The sequence below is a fragment of the Lepidochelys olivacea genome, assembly GCF_965140295.1.
Source record: "Lepidochelys olivacea isolate rLepOli2 genome assembly, chromosome: 5".
Taxonomy (NCBI): domain Eukaryota; kingdom Metazoa; phylum Chordata; order Testudines; family Cheloniidae; genus Lepidochelys; species Lepidochelys olivacea.
In genome coordinates, this window is record NC_140415.1 from 70,441,654 (window position 1) to 70,453,961 (window position 12,308).

General features: G+C 38.3%; 1 protein-coding gene across 1 annotated transcript in view; it reads left to right on the forward strand.

Moving 5' to 3' along the window:
- Positions 1 to 12,308, forward strand: part of MAN2A1 (mannosidase alpha class 2A member 1) — a 212,097-nt gene that overhangs the window by 129,750 nt on the left and 70,039 nt on the right. The window lies entirely within an intron of this gene.

Here is a 12,308-nt window from a genome sequence, read left to right on the forward strand (position 1 = left end):
CCATCCATGCTCCAAATGGGTTACACTCTAGTTTAATCTAAACAGCAGATGGGGGTAACAGCCAAATAAAGGGAATATGGAAGGAGAATGAAAGTAACAGTAATAGAAACATATGGATAAGAGCAGTTGTGTGCCTGAGTTGAGTAATTCTAAGGTTTTGTTAGGGTTTTTTTAACACAAGATTTAAGACATAAACAAGCAATAAAGGCAAAACCAAACCTTTTGTTTTTGCAGCAGAGTTTAAGTAGTATTCACATTTAATTTTTCATTTTAGAACAGGTAGGGGAACCTTGCGGCATTACAGTTTGTAAGATATGTTGGCTTTCCCAGCAGAACTTATGAGTTCATTAAATGACAGCTACAGCTAAACCTTGTTAATCAACGCTTTGGTTAATCAAAATCTTTGAAAGAGTGACTGCAGTCCAGTTCCTATGGAGCTGCAGAAGACCCTGGTCCTCCATAGCTTGATACATTCTTAGTTTTGAGCTAACATATGTAGCCTGTCTCATTGAGGAGCACTTGACAGTTTATGCTGATTTGTTATGCAAGTTTTATTCAGTGCAGAAATATGACAGTATTGTTAAAGCCAACCCTTTCCTTGTGTTGGTGTCCTTTGCTGAAACAGTGCGGCTTTATTGATGCTATTTTCCTCCAGTTTTCTTCCAAGACTAAATCGTATCTGTACTACTCTGGATACCTGATTTATCCTTCCAACTGATTCAACAAAATATTATTAAGGTAGACCCCAGAGTGGACAGTTGTTACATCCCATTCTGTCTTCTTTAGAAGGCAGTAATACTTCCTGGGATGACCTGTAGAGATTCCATAGTCTTGTACAGTGGTTTTCAACCTGTGGTCAGCAGACCGTGGGGCTCCACAGACTGTCTAAGAGGTCTGCAAAAAAGGTGACTATGAAAATAAAGTTTCAGGTCGCAGAAAAGGCATTCTGTTTTTCTGATAAATCAAACGTATGTGAATATCCCCGCCTACAGGTCAAAACCCAGAAGTGTTGTCGTTACCATAGAAGCCCACAGTTTAGTGCCCTTTCTCATGCTGTGTCAAATCTGTGTTGAGGCATGCAACATTTACAGTTGAATTCTGTTCCGTCAGTTTTCAGTCTAAGACTTCTATGGTACGAGTCTGTGGACCATAGGTTGAATTTCCATTCAAACTTGAAAAAAGGTTAAAAACCACTGGTCTTCTAGCTACCTGTAAAAAGGACTATGAATATTTTTACGTAATTTATCATTTCAGTTCACTCACTGCAAGATCCTTTGAATGGCTTTGCTCTCACTATCTTTATATCAAAATATAAAAGCCCATTACCTGGTCTATCTTTATCAAAACAGTGAAACAAACAAAAACCGCCACCCCTTCCTGCCCCAGAAATAAAAAAATCCCCAAAGAATAAGCACACCTGATAAAACCCAGGCTTATTGAGGCTGGAGAGTAAGGAGTAATCCTTTAATGTGTTTTCTGTTAGATTTTGTAAGGTGCTTACTTACTATGGTGATGCACAAAGTATAAAAAACTAGCTATATATTGATTTGATCAGTCTTTTTTCTTTCAGCATGTCCCACAAACTAGTTCCACAGTGAGAGGATTATAGAAGTTAGAGATGGGAGAAAAAATCAGGTGCTCATACAGCTCGTTTCCATGCCAATGTAGGATGGCTTGAAGAGTACATTTTTTTTGTCCAGGATCTTTTCTAATGTGCCAACTGATGGAGTTTCCACCACTTCCTTTAGGAGACTATTCAAAAGCCTATTAGATTTCACTAAGGGCTTGTCTATACGAACACTTACACTCTAGCCTGCCACAAGCTAAATCTACCCTGCATGAGCCTGCTGTGCACTAAGTTTCTGTGTGGAACCTTCTCCTGCTCGGTAAAACTTCCCTGGTACGTTTTAATCCACTCCCATTTCAAAGTGGAGTAGATTAAAGTGCACTCTGTAACTTCTAGTGAGCGGTGGCAGGGTCCACACAGACACATAGTGTGCAGTAGGCTAATGTAGGTAGATTTGAACCCCAGCTTGCCATGAACTAGGTAAGTTCTCAGAGGAAATTTTTCCGTATATACATCTTACATTTTACTTCACTTAATTTCCTCATGTTACTCCTAGTTATTCCTGTGTATACCATTCTAAATAATTTCTCTCTCCTTGATATTTGCGCATTTCAAATATTTGAACTACTCGTGTCTCCAGCCACAGTTGTGTATTAGCCAAGATATACCTGTTTACTTCTTTTTAGTATTAATTCTTAAATCAGTTCCACTAGCCCAGTGTTTTGTTGCTCTTCTTTGAACTCCCTCTAACCAGTTAGAAAGATATCTTACTGGTAGTTGTCCAGAACAGAAGTAATATCAGCTAGCTGTACTATAGCTCTGTGTTCATAGAATATCGTAGAATATCACAGTTGGAAGGAACCTCAGGAGGTCATCTAGTCCAACCCCCTGCTCAAAGGGGTTAATGTTGTTAATGTTAGTTTTTCATTGGCCATTCAAAAATGTGCTAGATGCCATAGAGACACAAGACATGCCCCCTGCTCCGAAGAGCATGCAATCTAAATTACTCATGAGGTAATGAAGAGGCAAGAAAATAGAGGTGTAGAAGTGAAGGAGAAGAGTTTAAAGAGGAGTGTTGCCATCCTGTTGTTTGACAAGCTACATCTCTGGCCCTTTTTTGTTTCCATATCAGTTTCAAAGTCATGTATAATATGACTCCTCTATCACAAGACTTGATATCAGAGGTTTAGTAAAATTCAGTTGTGTTACATCTCTTGACTATTACCAGATGCTTTATAATTGATCAATAATGTATTAATTATAAATATGTGCTGTTTATTCACGGTCTGTTATCCTGTAGATGTTTAGTACATTTTTTTCTTTTCATATGTGTTCCAATATTTTAGCAAAGATAGATTCATTGTTCTTTTCCCTAATGGAAAACTGGCACTATATTTGGTTTTCTCTGGTCTTCCAGTGCCTCTGTGTGGTGCATGATTATGTTAAAAATAGTTAGCATTCAGTGTATTTTTTTAAACCTTAGGATTCATCCAGACGAGCTAATAAATTTATATGTTCAAAATTTTAAAGCATTCTTGTATCTGCTTGTAATGAATGATGATTGATACTGATTCTTTATTCCTTACCAACTTTTTATTTTTCTTATTTAATACAGATATAAAAGTGTCAACTAGAAGTCTAGTCAGTTTCTAAAATGAGCTAAATGTAATTTCAGGTACTAAAACTGATTTTTAAAAATGTGTTTTCTCATCCTTGTTGCCTGTAAAAGATGCACACAAACAACAAGGAAAACTAACTAGGAGAGCCAGGAAAGCTGACTATACACAAAACTGGCATATTGAAAAATAGAATTTTTCTCTAATCATTATCATAGTTACAGATAATACCTAAGCTTATAATTCAGCTAGAATTCTTTAAAAAGAATTCAAAATCTGTCATTTGAATTATTAGTTAGTTCTCTCTCATTTTTCAATGAACCTACCTTTTTGTACTTTCCTTCCATAGCTATTTCTATATATCAGTAATGTGTAAAAGGTCATCTCTCTTATTTTGTGATGCCACAACGGTTGGAATGACACACCCAGATTTCAGTAGCATTGGGCTGGTAGCAGGCTGTTGGCACTGAAAGGCTTGTGACTGATTGCACAGATTCTGTGGAGTCCAAGAGGATGCCCTTGTAGTTGTGTTCTCCCCCATTCTTAGGAAGCCATTTACATGGGGGGTGGAAAGCTAGAACCCACAGGAGTTCAAGGGAATGAGGCGGGATTGTGGCATCCAGTTTTCTGAAGGAACATATAAAGAGTACAATCTCCTAGGAAGGGGGCTGCTGCTGCACAGAGAGAACTACTCTCCATTCCCTGAAGGAATACTTCATATGTATGTACTTGCTTTTTTTGTGGTGTGAACTCTTTTTTTTTAGAAAGCAGATACGGGAGCTGAGGGCCTTTGAAGATACTTTTCTTTGTATTGGCATTCTAAAATAGTCAGGCCCAATTTCCAGAAGAGATTTTTTTTTCTTCTATACAAAAAGGATTTCCTGTTTAAGGAAAGTTGTATGAAAGTGTAGTCTAGTATATAATTCAGCTCTGGACTTCACTCCCTTTTTCAGAGTCATGGTTTGAACTTGAGGTCACATTGTAAAGCCTTTCTATTTTCTCAGGATTTCTTTTATAGAATAGTTTGATGGTGTGAATATGCTGAGCAGGTAAGAGCTTTTTATTGTGGTTGTGGAGTTGAATAGATACTGATAAATTAGAATTTCTGTATGGATTTTGAAATGATATGCAGGTGCCTAGATCTTGGAATACGTGCTTTTTATCTAAATAAATGAGTAAACAAACAAGACAGGTCTCCAAAGACATATGACCAATATCATTCATTCATTGTGTCATAGTACTGAAGGAGAAGTCCAGCGGGAAACCCCAAAGGCGTTCAAAACTTCACAATCAAAAAAGAAATCCATATCCAAATAGACCTTTAAAGAAGGGGAATAATGGCATGTATATGAGTGGGATGGGAGAGGAGGCACACTTGTCATGTGAGAGAAACATTATCGTGATAAACCAGAACCCTTCTTCATAGATCTATAATAAGAGTTGAACTACCAATCCATGGGCTTTCATTGTTCTTGTCCTTAAACCATTCTACCAAAAGGAAAGAACACATTATTCTCAGGTGGAGGTGAGATATCTTTGTTTGGAATCAATCTGCAGTAAGCCCTTACAGCAACTGTATACACTGATTTTTTGTAAACACAGTACTTGTTGGCTAAGACTGAATTCTTCATTGGCTCACTAGCTTCTTTGGTGAGATTTATTAGTGCTGAAAGCTGCCTTGATACAAAAGCCCTTGGTATAAAGGATGGTTGTTAGTTCTGTGATCAAAGCTTTGAGGAAATCCTAGTTTTTCAAACACTGAAGGTGCCAGGCAGGGTGGATAAAAATCAAGGATTAAGAAAAAATACAAGATTTTTAAATTTTAAATTAGGTACATTTTTATTTTTTTAAATAAACCTATTTAAACTTGAATTTGAAATTATGACAACCTATGTTAAGGCCTCAACTTACTGTAATTTATTAAAGTAATTTATATAAACACCTGACATTGTCTGATTAGTGACATGGCTTGTGTGCAAAGGTTTTATTTTACTTCCTTTGAAAGAGATGAGGAACAGTTCTCCAAGGAACTGTTTTTTAGTAAGCAGCAGAGGGTGTGCACTCTTTAGCAGAACATCCATTTAAAACAAACAACAATATTTATCTGTAGCTGACATCTTGGCTTCCTCTCCAGATCAGACAAAAGGCAGATACCCGAGGAGAGACCAAATACTATTTTCTCAACAATAATACTAACAATAAATAATGATCTAAATGAAAAACTAAAATGTAATTTTTGTAAATAGTGTTAAATTATCTAAAAGTCTGCTGACAGTGAACAATGGCCAGAGATCTGTTGTGCAGGCAGGAAAGAAAGGAGTTGGGACCACATGTGATGTAAACTTGGTTAGGAGCATCTTGTTGTTCTTCAAGATGAGTGTCCCTATGGGTGCTCCACTCTAGGTGCGCATGCACTTTATGTGCCTTTGGTCGGAGATTTTAGGTAGCAGTGCCTGTTCAGCCCACACATGCACCCCATGGAGTCTTTTGCTCTGTACAGTGGCTATAAAGAGCTGTGGGCAAACCACCCTATCTCTCCTCTCAACTGCCTTGCCCTGAGATGGAGCCTCAGCAGTGTCTGAGTTGAGCTTACCTCAACTGTATTTTTTTCTCTTATCTAACTAGCTAGTTTAGTGTTAGTACTTTAGTGTTGGCTTTGTATTAGTTAGTTGTAGTAATTCTATAACTTAAAACAAAATTAAAATATTAAATTTTTTATTCATATATACATATATATTGTTATAGTTTTAGTGTAAGGACCGTTGTCCTTTCCTCTTTATTTTCTCACCTTAGGAGAACTTAAATGCTGGGAGGGCATGCCCAGTCCTCCAAATTTTAAACACTGCCTTTCATGCTGTGAGGCGATCCCAGTCATAAGGAGGGCTTTAGCTCTCAGGGTTTCTGAGGGAAGTCCAAAGTTGATTACCTTCCTTTTGACAGATGGAAGCTATTTGCTGAAAAAACTGACGAGTCCCTACATAACTTAAGACTCTAGGACCATCTTCTTTTCGCTGGGAATTTACACCCCTGCACAAAAAAGAAATTTTAGTGAGTCCCAGATGGTGCAGACATCTCTTCCCACTCAGCTTTCTTTCTCCCAGAGACATTATGAATTCCCAGCGTAAGAGACAACGGTTCCAGAAGAGGAGACCATCTACCTCTCGGGCATCAAGCTCACAACCTACAACTTTGAAACATCAATTTTTATGGGGTGGTCAAGGTGCTGAGTTACCATCCTCACTTATTTGCTGCAACAATCTACATGTCTCCCTTGCTTTGGCAACCTCCTTTCTCATTTCTGTCAGGAATGGGACATATCTCTATGGACAGGTGGGTTTTGGAGATAACTCTTGCAGCAACAATTCCATCATTGGACTGATGGGATTAGTTCTTGGCCCTCGACCTGCAAGATACTTACTTTCATATAGCAATCCACCCCTCCAGCAGAAAATTCTTATACTTCACTCTGGGTCAAGAGCATTTTCAATACAGGGTTCTGCTCATCTTCACAAACAAGGAATTCTGATATTCCCATACTTCAGTGATTGCCTGCTCAATAAAACACACCCGACTTCACATGTACTGCCTTCAGGGGTGGTTCAGAACTGTTTATTTGCCAAGCAAACACAGTTTGAACAAATTACTCTCACTGCCTTCGATCATGGAATTCCTTCGACTGGTGGAAGGACCCTCACAATATTTGCACAGGGGTTGCCTTTGCACAACCATCTCCAATGTCAGTAATAACAGATGCATCCCTACTGGGATGGGGAGCTCATATAGACCTGCACACTGCTCATGGCAAGTGGTCACCTCATGAGTCCACTCTGCACATCAACTTAATGGAACTCAGAGCAGTCTGAAATGCTTGTCTCCATTTTCTTCCACTAATCAGGGGCAAATACTAGAAGATCATGACAGAAAACTTGTCATGCATATTTATAACCACCATCCAGGGAGAACGAGATCATCCTCCCTCTGCACTGAAGCAGTGAGTTAGATCCCATTACACTCCACCACCTGTTTTGTTATTGGGGTGTCGTGCAGATAAGCTTGTTTTCCACAGCCAAGAACAAGTAGTGCTCCCAGTTCTTCTCTAGAGGCAGTCTGGATCATTACTCCATGGGGGGTGCCTTCACTTTTGTTGTTACTCCATGGGGGGTGCCTTCAACCTCAAGATTCCTCGACTCAAGGCACGGCAGATGGATGGTTTGCAGAGTTAAAAACAACTTGTTCTGAGGATGTGTAAAGAGAGTGCTTTTGCACAGAAGAAAATCCACTCCTAATACCTACCTGTAAAAGTGGGGGAGATTCAATCACTGGTGTGGCCTCAGACATCTTTCACCTACATCCTCTCTGTTATCAGATACATCTTAGAGCTAAAAATGACAAGATTGTCTCTAAGAAGAATTAGAGTACACATGACAGCTATTACAACCTTCCATCATATAGCGGAGGGTTTTTCCATCTTCGCTCATGCTACAATGATGAGGATTCCCCAATCCCTTGAGAAACTTTCCACAAATCAGATGCCCTACGCTCACTTGCGACCTCCACTTGGTACTTAGATGCCTTATGAAGCCCCCCTTTTGAACCTGTGGTTACCTGCTCCCTTCTACATTTGTCTATGAAAACAGCCTTTCTCATAGCCATTACTTCTGCTCAGAGTTGGGGGGGGAAGGGGGGTTCACAGTCTTTTTTAAGGATAATGTCACATTGTGACCACATCCCAAGCCATTAGTTTGTCTTAATTCTTTTCCTTTTTGTTCTCTTCTGTTCCTTATCTTTATTTTGGATACTAGCATTCCAGGTATTGGCCTTTGAAGGTACCTCCTTGGCTTGTACTAAGATATAGAACAAAGGTATTTTGATTGTGACTAGTTTCCTATCGGCTTAAGCCAAATGCTCATTTGTGCTACTGTAGGGTATTGTGAGATGTAGCTTAGCATGAGTAGTGATAACTCTGGGAAAAACAGAGGTCAGTTCAGCTCTCATATCTGCCAAGCATTCATGTAAAGTAGTATATACTAAAGTAACAATCTTATGTGCATATATCAAAGTACATGTAGGACCAATCATATACTGTTCTGAAGTAGTTCCAGGATTCACAAGGCCTAGCAAATGAGGATCTGCATCATCTGACCTTTATCACAGGGCTTCTTAACAATAGAGAAAAACAGGATTGGGCTATTGCAGCCTGAGCCACAACCCACAGGGGGAAACCCTGTCCCACAGTGCAACCTCTGCCTGTGGTAGTGGTAACAGGGGACTCTCATGTAGGAGCCTGCTACTAGGATGGCAGGAGGTCAACCATCACTGGTCTTCAGGTAGGTTGGAACCTCTGTTCGTCTAATTGAAATCAAAGGGACATCAGCTCAGGCACTCTATCTCATTGAAGTTGTCAGAATATCACAGGAAAAGAGGTAGTCTCTAACATATCTAGCTCTCAAATAGCAAGGTTTTCTAGGATCAAACCAAACTTTTTAAAATTTATCCAGAAATGAAATGGATAACTGCAAGTTATGGAGCATAGATGTAATATTTTTGAGACATATTTCTTAATAAGCAGGCCAACGTTCTGTGTTAACTGAATTTTTCAAGTTGTCTTAAAGTTTAGCCTTATGTAGAACACATTGTATTAGAAAAGACTCAAGGTGACGAAGCCATGCATAACTACAGTGAGGTCTGTTTCTTGAAATGCAAGGTCAGTTGTCTTGCCAAGACCAAATTGAAAAAAATACCCTTGGTTACGGCTCCTATCTCAGTATCTAGCAGCAAATAAAGACACAACAGAAGTTCATTTTCCAAACCTGAGTAATAAATGGTGGACATACTTTCATTTGAGGAAATTGATTCTTTGTTCTCCCCAGCCCTCAAATATTACATCAGTCATCTTTCACACTGATACTCAGCCAATCAGTTCTCATCTCCACTCTGATCTCATTTGGACAGTAGGTCAGCCAATCAACCTCACTGATTATCTCTGGAAAAAATGTCAGTGTGAAGTTGCTGTTACCTTTTCAAGAAAGCACTTGACAAGATTCTTTTGCTACTGTTGTCAGAATACAGAATTGTAATGTATGCTAAGGATACATTATCCATATAATATGTGGTAAGGAATATATGCACAAGAAGTGTAACTTGGTTGTAAAGGAGACTTGTAGTGTGAAATGACAGGAAGGAAAGCCTGGGCTGAGGACTTGAGCCAAGGTTGAGAAAGCTGCGGTGGGAAGTGCTATAGGAAAATTGGGTGTCTTGCTGAACTACAAAGATTAAAACATCACCCAGAGGCATAATAATCTTAGAACCTGGCAAGTCTAATTTCAAGTCCTGTTTGTGTTGCCCATCTTTCAGGTATAGGATAAGTTTACATGAGTCTCCTAAGTGGTTTATAAGGATATAGAGTTCTGAATAAGAGTGTATTTTGATCACCATATAGATGTTGTAACCTTTTTACATGGAACCTGAGATAAGTGATAAAATGATAGTTATAACTACATACAAATAAAATAAACTGTATAGGAATAATTTCTTGGACTAGCATAATAAAAATAACATTTGACTTCCTTAATTATTGTGATATTCTAGCATGTAAAATATGAGTATTAAAAAAGAATACTAGTGTTGTATATAAACTATACAGAGTTAATAAATTGCAAAGAATTTCATAGAATCACAGGGTTAGAAGGGACCACAAGGGTCATCTGGTGTAAGCCCTGGTCAAGATGCAGGATTTGTTGTGTCTTAAGCCTTCCAAGACAGCCTCCTTTAGAAAACCTCCAGAGAAGGAACTTCCACAAACTCCCTAGGCAGTCTGTTCCATTGTCCTACTGTTCTTACAGTTATGAAGTTTTTCCTGAGATTTAATCGAAATCTGCTATGCTGTAGTTTGCACTTATTGCTGCTTGTCCTGCTGTTTGTGGCAAGAGAGAACAACTTTTCCCATCTTTTTAAGGCAGCCTTTCAAGTATTTGAAGTATCTCTTCCAAACTAACTGTATCCAATTCCTTTAGTTTTTGTTTGTATGGTTTGCATTCCATCCCTTTGATCATCTTTGTCACTCGCCACTGGATCCTTTCCAGTTTCTCCATATCCTTTCATTGGTGACCACAATTGGACACAGTACTCCAGTGAGGCCTAACCAGCATCAAGTAGAGCAGTACTATCACTTCCTGTGACTTGCATGCTATGCCTCTGGTTAATGCAACCTAAAATGGCATTTGGTTATTTATTTATTTATTTATTTACTTACTTACTACAGCATTGCATTGCTAACTCATGTTGAGGTTGTGATCCACCACAACTCCCAGATCCTTCTCAGCAGTGCTGCTACCAAGCCAGTTATCCTCTATGCTGTTTTTGTGTGTTTGTTTTTCCCCCAAGTGTAGCACCTTACAATTGTCTTTGTTGAATTTCATTTTGTTGTCTATAGTCCAGTTCTCCAATTTATGAACATTTCTCTGAATCTTAGCTCAATCCTCCAAAGTGCTGGCACTTATCCTCCCTAGCTTTGTGTTGTCTGCAAATGTGTTGAGTATGCTCTCTATTCCTACATCCAGATCATTAATAAAGATATTGAACAACACTGGACTTAGAACAGATCCCTGTGGAATCCTATTTGAGACCTCCCTCCAATCTGACATCATTCCATTAATTGTTACTCTTTGTTTGTGGTTGTTTAACCCATTATGTATCCACTTAATGTTAGTTTTGTCGAGCCTGCATTTCTCCAGCTTACTTATTAGAATGTCATGTGGGACTATGTCGAAAACCTTGTGGAAGTCCAGGTATATTACATCCATTGCATTCCCCCTATGCACCAAACTAGTTACCCTGTCGAAGAACGGTTTCAGAGTAACAGCCGTGTTAGTCTGTATTCGCAAAAAGAAAAGGAGTACTTGTGGCACCTTAGAGACTAACCAATTTATTATTATCTGTCAAAGAAGGAAATCAAGCTGGTTTGGCATGATTTGTTCTTGATAACTCCATGCTGGTTGCTAGTGTTTACCCCTTCATCCTCCAGGTATTCCAAATTGAAAATTTTATACATTGCTCTCATAGCTTCCTGGTATCAAAATCAGGCTGACTGGTCTGTAGTTCCCCGCCTCCTCCTTTTTTCTCTTTTTTAAAGATGGGCACTGCATTAGCCCTTCTCCAGTCTTCTGGGACCTCACCGGTCATCTATGAGTTTGTAAATATTTTTGCAAAGTAATTTTATAATTAAAATGTTATAATTTTCTTCCTTAGTATAACAAACTAGTTTAGAATTGAATTTTGCTAGAAATATTGCTGGAGTTTTGCTTTGGATAAAATTGTAGTAACAGTTGCAAAAAGGATTATATCCTGCCAGCTGTTTTAAAGTAGAACTTCTCACTGACTTTTATTGCTTTTATTTTATCCTCAGACAAGCGGGATAGAGGGACCATTAGAAGTATGTTTTTCCAAAAAAAGTATTTGCATTTTTATGACAATTTAGTTATAGGTTTGGACTAAATGATCACATCAGAATAGTTCAAATATTTTAGGGATTAAGACAATCATGGAATTTTATGAGCATAATTACTGTGATTAAATAGTTGCATTTTTAATTTCTCTGACATAATCAACTTCGCTTCTTCCTATAACACTGAAATTGATGGACAGCTCATGTTATGTATTGATTTTGATAGTTTATATTCAAGCACGTAAGCGTGAAATTAGGCTTTTTTTTTTTTTACACCAAAAGCTCTCTCAGAAATGGTAGTTGAAAATGAACAAAACCAAAGGTGGTTGTCTTCAGTGTTAAAAAAAAAAAAAAAAAAGTCTTCGATAAGAAGAGTACTTTTTACTGTATGAACATATCTGCTAATTTTTTTAATAAACTCTACCCCATGACCTCCGTGTTGGTTCCATGTAATTTGCATAAGTAACTGTCATTTTATTAACAGCTTATTTGGAATACTGAAACTAAGTGATAAATAAGATCAGGGTATGTATGTGCATTTTGTTTTGAGGGGGCAGTCTTGTTTGTTGAAACCAACCAAAATCAAAAGTCCGAAAACAGCTCACTTAATAGAGAGGAAAATTACATATTTTGACCTATAAAGACAAGAAAGATAATCACTGTGAAGACTCGCTTTTGGTTC